Source organism: Sprattus sprattus (genome assembly GCF_963457725.1).
Source record: "Sprattus sprattus genome assembly, chromosome: 19".
In the NCBI taxonomy this organism is placed as follows: Eukaryota; Metazoa; Chordata; class Actinopteri; order Clupeiformes; family Clupeidae; genus Sprattus; species Sprattus sprattus.
In genome coordinates this window covers 22329265-22342098 of record NC_137917.1, presented here as the reverse complement: position 1 = coordinate 22342098, position 12834 = coordinate 22329265, and positions in this window count along the sequence as shown.

The following is a 12834-nucleotide window of genomic DNA, read 5'->3' as shown; positions in this document are numbered from 1 at the left end:
TTGTTATCAGACTAGAATAGAATAGAAAAAGCATAGAAAAGCCTATGTTGTCATTGTATTTGCAAATAACAACGAAACTTGGAAAACACCAAACTGCAGAGCTACGAGCTGCTGCGTTTATGCGCGCCTCCATTTTACATCAGTTGTGAATCTCCATACTATACGTAAAGATATATCTTCTTCTTCTGCTATTGATTCAGGTACACCATGCAATGCCTATCTGCAAGGTAGCATATCAGAAACAGTGAAATAGATTGTATCCCTAAGAGAGAACTTTTTAATAAAGGAAAAAAAAAACTTTAGTTTCAGAGATGAAGATCGACAAGAGCAGGGTGATGGTGTGTTTTTTTATTGTCTCACTAATTTCCCAGGACAGTCCAATGACTTTTAAATGCAAAGCACTTTTCCCTCAGAGAGAAACCAACACTTTCCAATGCATTTGACCTGTCACATTTATTTTTCTATCTGCCTAATATCCTGCACTTCACACCACAAACACCGGTGACCCAGATCTCAGTAATTCTGGAACAATCCCTGGAGATTGTAGGGATGCCGGTGTTGTACCCGATTCAGCACCCCCGTCAGAATATGCACCCCCTTGACGCACCACTCGCTTGCCTAAACAAACGCAGGGGAAAATACTATACTACGATTTCATTATTTGTGAAAGAGATCGAAGAGAAGAACACAAGTGATTACAGTCTTTAGAACTGTTCTAAAGAGTACAAACAACCGATGTTTTTCTATGCAACCCTTGACGCACCACTCGCTTGATCGGAAAGGAAAGCAGTTCGCCTAAATAAACGCATGGAAAAATACTATACTACGATTTCATTATTTGTGAAAGAGATGGAAGAGAAGAACACAAGTGATTACAGTCTTTAGAACTGTTCTAAGAGTACAAACAACCGATGTTTTTCTTTCAAAAACCTCGGATAATAGCGAACGCAAAAGAACACCTTTTTGTTCTGTGGAAATATATAGCCTACCCAAGCCATGACTACAAAATGAATTAATGTAATTTTGAATTAGCAAGTTGAATGTATTTGACACGGTGTTTCACAAGACTAAATAACGAAATGCAGTTTAGGATCTAACAGGAAGTGCAAATAAGCAGAAAGTGCAGAATATGTGCATATGAATGGCAGTGGTATATACTGGGATAGTATAAGATACAGTATGATACTGTACTCTGCTTACTCATACTAGTCCCATGTCTGTACTCTGAAAAGCATTTGATGATCGGATCAACAGAATTATTTTAAAGGGGGGGGGGGGGGGGGGGGGTGCATATCACGACAGGCCAATTTCATACCATGCAGAATAAGCACCCCCTGTTCAATTCTGCTAGGAAGGTGGCACATGCATGAAACTCACTCTGCCTACTCATACTAGTCCCATGTCTGTACTCTGAAAAGCATTTGATGTTGGGGTCAACAGAATTCTTTTAAAGGGGGGGGGGGGGTGCATATCACGACAGGCCTATTTTCACACCGGTCAGAATAAGCACCCCCCTTAAAATAATTCTGTTGACTCCAACATCAAATGCTTTTCAGAGTACAGCCAAGGGACTAGTATGAGTAAGCAGAGTGAGTTTCATGCATGTGACACCTTCCTAGTAGAATTGAACAGGGGGTGCTTATTCTGACTGGTGTGAAAATAGGCCTGTCGTGATATGCACCCCCTCCTTTAAAATAATTCTGTTGATCCGATCATCAAATGCTTTTCAGAGTACATACATGGGACTAGTATGAGTAAGCACAGTGAGTTTCATGCATGTGACACCTTCCTAGTAGAATTGAACAGGGGGTGCTTATTCTGACTGGTGTGAAAATAGGCCTGTCGTGATATGCACCCCCTCCTTTAAAATAATTCTGTTGATCCGATCATCAAATGCTTTTCAGAGTACATACATGGGACTAGTATGAGTAAGCACAGTGAGTTTCATGCATGTGACACCTTCCTAGTAGAATTGAACAGGGGGGTGCTTATTCTGACTGGTGTGAAAATAGGCCTGTCGTGATATGCACCCCCCCTTTAAAAGAATTCTGTTGATCCGATCATCAAATGCTTTTCAGAGTACAGACATGGGACTAGTATGAGTAAGCACAGTGAGTTTCATGCATGTGACACCTTCCTAGTAGAATTGAAGAGGGGGGTGCTTATTCTGACTGGTGTGAAAATAGGCCTGTCGTGATATGCACCCCCCCCTTTAAAAGAATTCTGTTGATCCAATCATCAAATGCTTTTCAGAGTACAGACATAGGACTAGTATGAGTAAGCACAGTGAGTTTCATGCATGTGACACCTTCCTAGTAGAATTGAACAGGGGGGTGCTTATTCTGACTGGTGTGAAAATAGGCCTGTCGTGATATGCACCCCCCCCCTTTAAAAGAATTCTGTTGATCCGAGTACAGACATGGGACTAGTATGAGTAAACAGAGTACTGTATCATACTGTATCTTATACTATCTCATTATGTATATACCACTGCCATTCATATGCACATATTCTGCACTTTCTGCTTATTTGCACTTCCTGTTAGATACTAAACTGCATTTCGTTATTTAGTCTTGTGAAACACCGTGTCAAATTCATTCAACTTGCTCATTCAAAATTACATTAATTCATTTTGTAGTCATGGCTGGGGTAGGCTATATATTTCCACAGAACAAAAAGGTGTTCTTTTGCGTTCGCTATTATCCGAGGCTTTTGGAAGAAAAACATCGGTTGTTTGTACTCTTTAGAACAGTTCTAAAGACTGTAATCACTTGTGTTCTTCTCTTCCATCTCTTTCACAAATAATGAAATCGTAGTAGGCTATAGTATTTTTCCATGCGTTTATTTAGGCGAACTGCTTTCCTTTCCGATCAAGCGAGTGGTGCGTCAAGGGGGTGCATAGAAAAACATCGGTTGTTTGTACTCTTTAGAACAGTTCTAAAGACTGTAATCACTTGTGTTCTTCTCTTCCATCTCTTTCACAAATAATGAAATCGTAGTATAGTATTTTTCCCTGCGTTTGTTTAGGCGAACTGCGAGTGGTGCGTCAAGGGGGTGCATATTCTGACGGGGGTGCTGAATCGGGTACAACACCGGCACAGAGAGACCAAGCGGGCACAGCTGGGGGGGGGGGGGGGGGGGGGGGGGCTGCATTTTATGACCTTTGTCAGGCAAGTAGATTGAAAGGGATATTTGGGATTAAGCCACCGCCAGACCCTGTCAGCCACTGTGATAATGCACCAGCCCCGGTGGATAAACATGCTCGGGGGGGATGAGCATGCTGACATCGTTGATATGGGGGTGGGGGGGGGGGGGGGGGGCAACCTGGGCTGGGCTGGCTGGAAGTCCAGGAGCAATCACTGTAATGTTCAATAAACTCGCTGCAATCAAATACACGCCGCAGCTCTGTCACAAAATATTATTTGTAACTGCTGTTCTAGAGAATGAAGGAATGAGGGCTTTTTTTTTTGGAAGTGTTTAACTGCTTTTGTGAAGTCAACTGGGGCATGATCTTTCTGTCTGTGTGTTCAGGACATGCATCTCACTTTACGGCTTTAATTAATAATAAGACTAACACAAGGTCGTGCTTTTAGTTTAATCACTTGTGAAGGGTGCATTTGCTCTGTGTTGAGGTTGTTAATGAGAGCGAATAAAAGGACAAAACCATGTGAAAGTGATTCAAGGCATCTATTTCCTCCTTATAATCTATGCAACTACAGGCTATTCTTTTTTTTCCAGTCCAAGTACAGCCTTTACTTTGTCATCATTCCGATTCCTTCTGATCCCTCGAACATACAATGTTTTGCTTTCCTGCAGTCTTTCCACTACAGATTGCAGAGCCAGTTGCCAAGCACAGCCAGAAATTACAGGAAAAATAACATCCTACTGTTCTAGATCCTGTTCTAGATCCAGAGTGGTACCATGAGGTGTTCATCCTACTGTTCTAGATCCACAGTGGTGCCATGAGGTGTTCATCCTACTGTTCTAGATCCACAGTGGTGCCATGAGGTGTTCAGCCATGAGTAAATGTGCGATGTTCAGATGTTCTCTGCTGCGTTACCCTCCCCCCCCCCCCTCTGTATGGTTAGTGTGGTGTGTTGCTGAGGTGTGTGTCCGCTGAGGTGTGAGGTGCTGAGGTGTGTGGTTTGAGAGGGCAGGGGTGTCCCGGGTGCTGAGGTGAGTCTCCACACCCCGTTGCCTCTATCCTTCATACACTACTTTACCTGTCATGGCAAACCCAGCCTCTAAGTCAAGGCAGCATCTTTTATGGATGAATCCATTAAATTGTGAGTGAAACCATTCGTGGCATATGAATTTATAGTGTTGAGTTATCAGGCCAGAAATCACATAAAACTAGAAAAAAACTAGAAAAAAAACTACTAGAGGTGGTCTTTAGTGAACCAGGGATGAATTTAGTAGATTTGAAGGTTTGATTTGAAATAACTTTTTTTTGGTAAATCCATGTTCAGACACCTATCATTGTCCCCAGTCCATCTGATTGCTTTAATCTTCCAACTAACCCAGTGGCTTCCAGGCAGCATCCTTCCTGGTGAATTCATCTGATTATTTTGATGGAGGACCCAGGGACAGCCCTCCCCACCCCTCGTAGAAAATTAAATGTCAAGGGAATTGCAACGTGGCCTCTCAGAGAATTTCTTGCGAATTACAGAAAATGTTCTCCTTTCAAGTGTGTGTGTCTAAGCCTGTCTACACCGATTAGACTGATGGAGCCTGCGACCCCAATGCGTTTCACCAGTGCTGTTATGCTATCTTTAGACAGACAACACTTGTCCTGTCATTGATTACATTGACTAGCATTTCCATAGCTGTCTGGTTAGAGATTAGGCAGCTGTATAGATGAATCTATGAAAGTGCTCTGTTGTCAAGTTGATCGATCAATACAGTGCCTAGCATCCCAGACAGCTTCCCCCAGGAGTTTCCCAATATGTCTCTGGAACAGTGGGAGTTGAGCGGGAGTATTTTTAGCTTGTCAGTGTTGCTTCTTGCCTTTATATTTTCATGCACAGTATCAGTTAGGACTCTTGCCAGTATTAAACAAATTCGGACATCAGTGAGAGAATGGAATTCACCCCTAAATACATTCATCTTAAAATTCAGAATGTGTGTAATTGGTTCCCATAAGATGGCTCACCTTATCTTAGTAAGAACTGGAAAAAAGTAATCCTCGTATGCAACCAAACTTCACTTCAGAATCTAAAGGTAAAGCCCAGAGTGACAAGTATTAATATCACTTTCATTCCTGTATTCATTAATTTACATAGAATCATCTACCAAAACCCATGTGTACATTAATATTGTCTCATAGGTGCTATCACAGTGAGAAATATCCAACTATACAAGTCAGAGACGATACATCAAATCATGCCAAAATGTGTTTGCCATTTGTTATGGTATACATAGGATAGGCTGTTAAAAAAAACTAAATATTTAATGTATATAATATACAACTGTTCACTTCTATAATGTAAAAATTATACATACATACATAAATAAACATAAACATACAACTATAAATAAATGTTTTTATGTAGCTGTGATATCCCATAATACTCTTTTCCAATCATTGAGTAATTGAGCTGCAGTGCATTCCCTTTGTTTACACCTAGTAAATACATCCCCCCTTCCCTTTAGCCTTTGTACTCACATCGGAGTGCCACAGCCATGTCTTCCCTCTCCCGTGTGTGCCTAGCAGGACGAGCGCACTGAGAGTGTTGTCTTTTGAGGCAGTGAGCAAGGTAGCAGATGGTCCCGGAAAAAAAAGAAAAGGAAGGGGGATAGAGAGAAAGAGAGAGAGCGCAAGAGAGAGAGAGAGAATGAGAGAGAGAGAGGGGGAAGAAAAGTGAGCGGAGAGGGGGAACTAGGCTCACTCATGTGCGAAGGAGAGCATCTCCCCTCTCAGCAGCGCTTCTGAACACACCACTCGCCCTCCCCGTCATAAGCATGCAGCCGTATGCTTCTGTTTATGCCCGTCTCTGGCTCCCATTGGATAGGAGGCCTGTGAGGCGGCGGCCAATGAGCAGCTGGGAGCAGTCACGTGGGGCGGGGCCGCTGGGGAGAGGAGAGGAGAGGACAGGAGAGGGGAGAGGAGAGGGGAGGAGAGGGGAGGGGAGGAGAAGAGAGGGGAGAAGAGGGGAGGAGAGGATGAGCGGGGTGGGGGGATGGTGACGGTGATGAGTAGAGTGAGGGATGAGGGCTCAGGGGCCTGGCGGTCTGCCTAAGCATAGGAGCCATGGCACTGTCTGTCTGCTCACTGAGGGTGTGGAGAGAGGCCATTTTTATTTTGGTTCCTGACGGGGCCAACAGAACGCTTGCGACTGTGTCCTTTTCTTGATAGGAGAGGAGGGGATGGATGCAGACGTGCACAAAACTGCACCCCCTCACAGAGGCACACACACACACACACACACACACACACACACACACACACACACAAGCATACAGAGGAGGGGAGGGAGATAGGAGGAGACATTATTATACAGACTGACGAAACAGGTGTAGACACACACTCACACACACATATGCATACCCTCATACACACACACACACACACACTCAACAGGGGGAAGAGCTTGGATGCGGTGTCACAGTCTCTCTCTCTCTCTCTCTCTTTCTCTTTCTCTCTCTCTCTCTCGACGAGGCGAGTCGAGGGCCAGGGGTGCAGTCATTAGAATTCTGTCGCCATGGAAACCAGTTCAACGTGGCCAGGCTCAGATGGGTGGCGGAACTCAAAATCTGCCCCAACATGTCACAATGAGATCTCCCCCTTTATCAGCTCCCCAAGCTGCCAAATCGCCCCCGACCCTCTTCGCCAGGTTCTCCAGAGAGGCCTCACAGACACAACACGACATGCCTCTTACCCAGATATGAAAAGAGCACTGTTGAGTTATCTAGAGGATATCAGAGGACTGCTTCAGAGCAAAGGACAGCATTAGCATCGGCCACAGGCGGGTTGAGGATTTATTTAGGGCTGGGCTGGGCTGGGCTGGGGGGGGGGGGGGGGGGGGGGGGGGGGGGCGGTAACGCAGTAGAGAACCTCTGAACACCGCACATGATTATTTTAAAGAATATAAAATGAAGACATTCAGACCAGTCAGAGTGTTTTTTTAAATAGTTCAGTTTAGTTATTTAGGTAGTTTGAAAGGTCAGAATTACCAGAACCTTCTCTGGGTTGTTTTGGACTGGTTCTGGGGACCTTCCAAGGCAGTGGGGGTCTCAGCGTGGTTAACCTGGTTCAGAGTGTTTTTTTAATTAAATTGAAAATAAAATTAATAAAAATCAAATGTAATTAAAATTGAATAACAGGGTCTCTGCACATAGAGTGAGGTGTACGTAAGGCGTCAGGGTTAGTAGACCCTGGGTGGATTCCGACATGGCAACAGTCTCCTCAGGAGACGCCAGAGGGGCCCGCTGGAGGCCAGGTCCCGACCCACCCGACCCTGAAGGACCCCTCAAGGGCAGAGACGAGTCTGGGGTACGAGTTTCAGCAAAAGACCAGACAACATCCCCACACAGCCCTTCCCCCCCCCCCACACACACGTCCACCAGGACAATGTCGTCCTGGGCGACTGCCTGTGATGTCACCTCAGAGGAGCTGGCGGCAGGGGGCTCAGCAACAAGTGCGAGCTCAACCTGCTCAGCCTCTTCTGGGCTGACCTCTTCAAGCATCCTCGTGTGCTGCCTCCTTGGTTAGAAGATGGAGAGGTCACCTCACCAGGGCGCGGGCTCAGGGAGGAGACTGGGTTCCTGGACCTTGCCCCAACAGAGGTGTGGGCTGGGTGTCATTCCATCGGGAAGCGGAGACGTATCACCTGTACTGCAATCCATGTTGGCTTTGTCCTGTAAAGTGTCACATGCAAACTGTACAAGAAGTGACAAACTGCACATCAGGCAGTTCTATTTATAGCCGCGGGGATGTCATCACATTGCCTGATGCAACATGTCCACTTTATAAGGTAAACAGAGATATGGATGTACTGTTGCGTCATCCTCTGCAAATCACTACAGTAGGTTTAATTCCCAATGGCACACCTACGCTATGCAATGTAGTGCATTTCAAACACATCCAAAAGGAAATTACTTTTTAAATAGGCCCTACCTGTGCTTAAAGGTCTTACCTGTGCTAATACACAGATGGTGTGAGATCAGTGAGGCATGGGCTATTTCCACTGCTATAACTAATCGTCATAATATCCTCTGATTGCCACGTATGAAATCAGCTCATAGCCTATGGCACGACCCAGAAACATCCGACAAACAAATGGGTGACTTGAGATTCTTTGAAAACACGAATTGGACCGAACAAAATGCCGAATTGTCTATCTCGTGCGGTTAGTCATTTTGCTAGCATCTGTTCCACACAACACATGGCTTATAAGCGGGTGACTGATTATCAGTGGTTGTCCTGATTCTCCACACAAACGAGAGAATAGACTGAGGGCATATTCTGGCCCTATGCTGCCCGTGCAGAACAATATATAACTTATATAATATGAAGCGGCCATATTGATCATAATCTTCATGTTTTTTGGACCTTTTTGCCGTCTTTGACAGTGAGTAATGACAGAAAAATAGCAGGACTGGGGAGTAGATGGTTGGACAATGTACTCACCCTCATTTGTCTTTGTCATTTCTACACATGCACACACACACACACACACACACACACACACACACACACACACACACACACACACACACACACACACACACACACACACACAGTTTGTTGTGTCAGCATCACTGAAAAACAGTGTGCTATCAGTATGTCTTACCAACACAAAGGCAGATCCCGTGTTTTAACTACGAGGGTGGGGGTGGGGGTGGGGGTGGGGGTGGGGGTGTTCCAATGCCATGTTTCCCAGCACTCAAGTGACATCTGTATCTGTAGCAAGACAACATGTGGAAGTCATGGTAAGCAAGACTTTATTTATATTGCACATTTCATACAAACGTTGCAATTGCAAGTGCTTTACATAAAATCAATAAAGGCAAGCAGCAGGAGCAATGCATGGAGTGAAAGATAAATAAAAATGATCAACATCGTATCAGAACCTAGGCTTCTAAAAGTCATAAAACCCTTTAAACAGTTTAAAAGAGAAATAGTAAAAATAGTGCATGGTAAAAGGTCAATGTGATTCAGGCACAAGATACCCAAACCTCTCTCTCTGCTCTCCAGCTGGTCAACAGCGGCTATTTGTGCATCCAAGTACCAACGCTACGTTGCACACATGCACACACACACACACATGCATTCACATGCAGACACACTTTACTTGTAAAGGACCGAAACACAGTCCAATCAAACTAAATTAGGATTAATCTGACATGGTCTTAAAGAAAGCTTTTTCAGTGTGTAGTGAGATGATGGAACTGTTTGTGACACGACATGGCTTTCTTTCTTCTACCACAATTTTGTATTTTTCAACACTGTATAGTTTATATACTATATACTTCCTACAAATATTAGACCTGTGTAGCCTTCAAGATATTGTTGCGTGCAGCGGGGGTGTTTGTTTTTCGTGTGCCAGTGGGAAATGTCTAAATCCATGTAAAGGGTGTTTCCCTCTTATGTTAATTTTAGCGTTTATTTTCTGATTAGAGTCAGTGTGTCATGATCAATGCCCCAGTGTGTGATTTTCCTTGTGTTTAAGTGTCTTTATCCACGCCCAGTCAGTCTGATGTGTCTGTGTACTGTATATGAGTCCACTCCAGTGGCCACTCCTGTCTGAATGCTTGTGTCTGTTCTCCATTATTGGCAATAAGGCCATAGATATGCCTGTGAGGTCGCTACAATTAATACTTTTTAAACTTTTGTATATATATATACAGTACATACAATATATACTTATTAAACTACAATATTTACTTATTAGTACAAGTAATCTGTAAAGTAACTAAGTTACTATTTAAAGGAGTAATCAGTAATCCAATTACTTTTTCAAAGTAACTGTGGCGACTATGCTTATTACATATATTGCTACAATATATAGTTATTACACTTTGCAGCGCACAGATGTGCTAACGGTGATCAGTGTAAATGTAGCAGGCAGGGGCACAACAGCTCTGGGCACTGCCAGTCTTCAGGATGCCTGCAGCGCACCGACAGCAGTCTGTCCCCTGATGTGCCTGTCCACTCGGCTATCGTTTGAGCCATACTTTACTACTGAAGAGGGAGGACAGGATGTTTGCCAGGGCAGCCAAACTTACTCATCAGACAGCGTGATCTACAGCGGAGTTGACACCGGGTTGTGGTCAGACTGCATAATGCAGCAGCGTTGAAAACAAACATCAAGGGATGAAAAGGGTCGCCATCCCGCGTACAATTCACCCACAACCAGTGGTGCAGCCCAGGGTATACGCAGGTATACGGAGTATACCCAGTGGTGTAGTCCAGGGTATACGCAGGTATACGGAGTATACCCACTTATTTTTCAGTCAGCGTTGCACGTATACCCACTTCTCAAAACAGGGCGTTTATCCTGTGCTGTATGGGCTGCTTACAAAAATTGCAAAATGAAGAGTATACCCACTTCTCCAGGGACCACTACACCACTGCCCTCGACTCGACCCTAACAACAACACAGTGTTGGTTTGTGTGGCGTCTGTGCTCACGCCAAAGGACAGTGGGGTGAACTGGTGCAGCAGCTTGAATTATCTGGAGTGGTGTTGCAGAGCGCCTGCCAGAATCCGAGGGTTGATGGAGAGCCCATGCACCTTTCCAAAACATGTAAGCAGTTACTGTGGAGCGATAACGCTTCAGTCCTGCAGCGTCCCCCTGTCCACCACAGTAAGTTTAGCAGTGCCGCAGGCCCAAGGAAGATTTTCTTTTGTACTTTTACCCGTAAGCGAAACACAACAGCAATGTTTTACTGTGCAACCAAAGGACTACCTGGGTAGCTGCAGATGGCGGCGATCGTGTTCTCTCTTGTCTCGAGTCGCTCTCCGTGCTCTTTGTGCCTGGTTAATAAATCATAGGCCAAGAGCACTTTTAAATATTAATTCAATACTCTAGCTGCTTCAGTCCTTAGGGGCTTTAAATGTCTTATATCTCCTGAAGATTTCTGTGTTTTTTCGCTCAATAATTCAGTCGTCTAACCTAGGGCTTGGCAGTGATCAGGATTCTAAACGAGGGTCCCTATTTGTTCAACACAAGTACAAAAATATCAATTTAGATTGCACAGATTGACTGTGATAACTGCCTTAATTGCTTTTAAGGACACAGGAAAACATCATAACAAACACATTCATCCCTCAAGGCATTACATGTTTAATGCAAAAGCTTTACAGTCAGTCAACTTCAACTTATCTTACAGTCATTGTAATAATAATAGCATTGATTTTACCCTTTTCACTGACTGCATTTGGGTAATAAATATTGAGTAAATACTTTACTGTTATTAACTTGTATTTGCTACTTTTTTACATTTCCAGTAGCGTTAAAATGTTTTGAATCACGCAGAAAAGGACACAGTTTCTTGCCATATTTCAGTCCATCAAATAAGGTACAAAATGAACACAAAATCTAATCAATACAGTTTAAAAGCAAGAAATAATGATTTTGACTTGAAATTACTATTTTTGTTATCATATTCGCCTTCATCAAAAACTCCTCCATTTGCAGCCTTTATAAACTTTGCCATTTATAACCATTACAGCTTGACTGACTCTTCTATAAATAGGTTTAGCATAATTTGGAGCAGTGCTTTGGGTCGCTTGACTTGTTGGAGAATTAAATTGGCTCCAGTGAAGTGCTATAAACGAGGTGGGTAATGGATGCCTTCCTTGTTAAATATTCCTCAAATTACATAATGTATCAGCACTAAAGCACCCGAAGACAATCCAACTTCCTGTGCCGTGCTTGAGAGATGGTGTCAAGCACTCCTCCAACATACTTTCATTTGTTCTGAAACCTCAGAAAGGTTCTTCTCTGCGATCCAAACATCTCAGCATAGATTTGTCTTTCTAATCCTGTTTTTCAACCAATCAAGTGATGTAATGTTATTATCATTATTATTATTATTATTATAATAACTTTTTTTTTGCCCATCTCTGTCTTTCCCTTTATTTTCCCAGAATGCCATCATTCCAGAGCCTCTCCACTGCTGTATGTTCCAGATGTATGTGTTCTGGGTACTATTTCATAAAGCTGCCAGCTGACAACTTGTGAGGAATCTTTTTTTTATCAAACGAGAGATTTGAGTGTGATTCTCTAATCCACCTGCACAATTGTGCACTGGGGATTCAGGCCTGTTTTTTAAATCCTGGTTAAAGCCCGTGTGTACTGTTCTGTGGAGGATGTGTCATATGCCATTGTAAGATACGTATCTTCAGTTTCTTGGCAATTTCTTGCTTGGAATAGTCTGTTTCTGCCAACAGCTCTTTCTTTCTTTTAAATGTTTTATACCAAAGCTAGTGGCTTGTGTAAAAAAGGAGACACACAATGGTAATGAATAGATACTTATTTAATACTTGCTAATACATGTGGATTAAATATGAATTGTCTTGAATTACATGCAAAGCACATAAGCACGCATATTTGGAAGCATCGGAGAGCCTTCATGTATTCTCTCATTCAGTGAATCAGTCTTTGCTCACCAGCTTGGAATCAAATGAGGTCTTGAGGGATTTTTTTTTACTCTGTGTAGCAGATTGCCTCAACATCACAGCTCAAAGTTATATAACTCCCATTACTTCTGGTCACTACATCCATGTATCAGAATCACATCTGACGTCCTCCTCAACCTTAACAAAGAGGGTGAATTTAGACACAAACTTTATTTTTCTGAAGAGAAAACCACTCTAGCTAGCTGACAC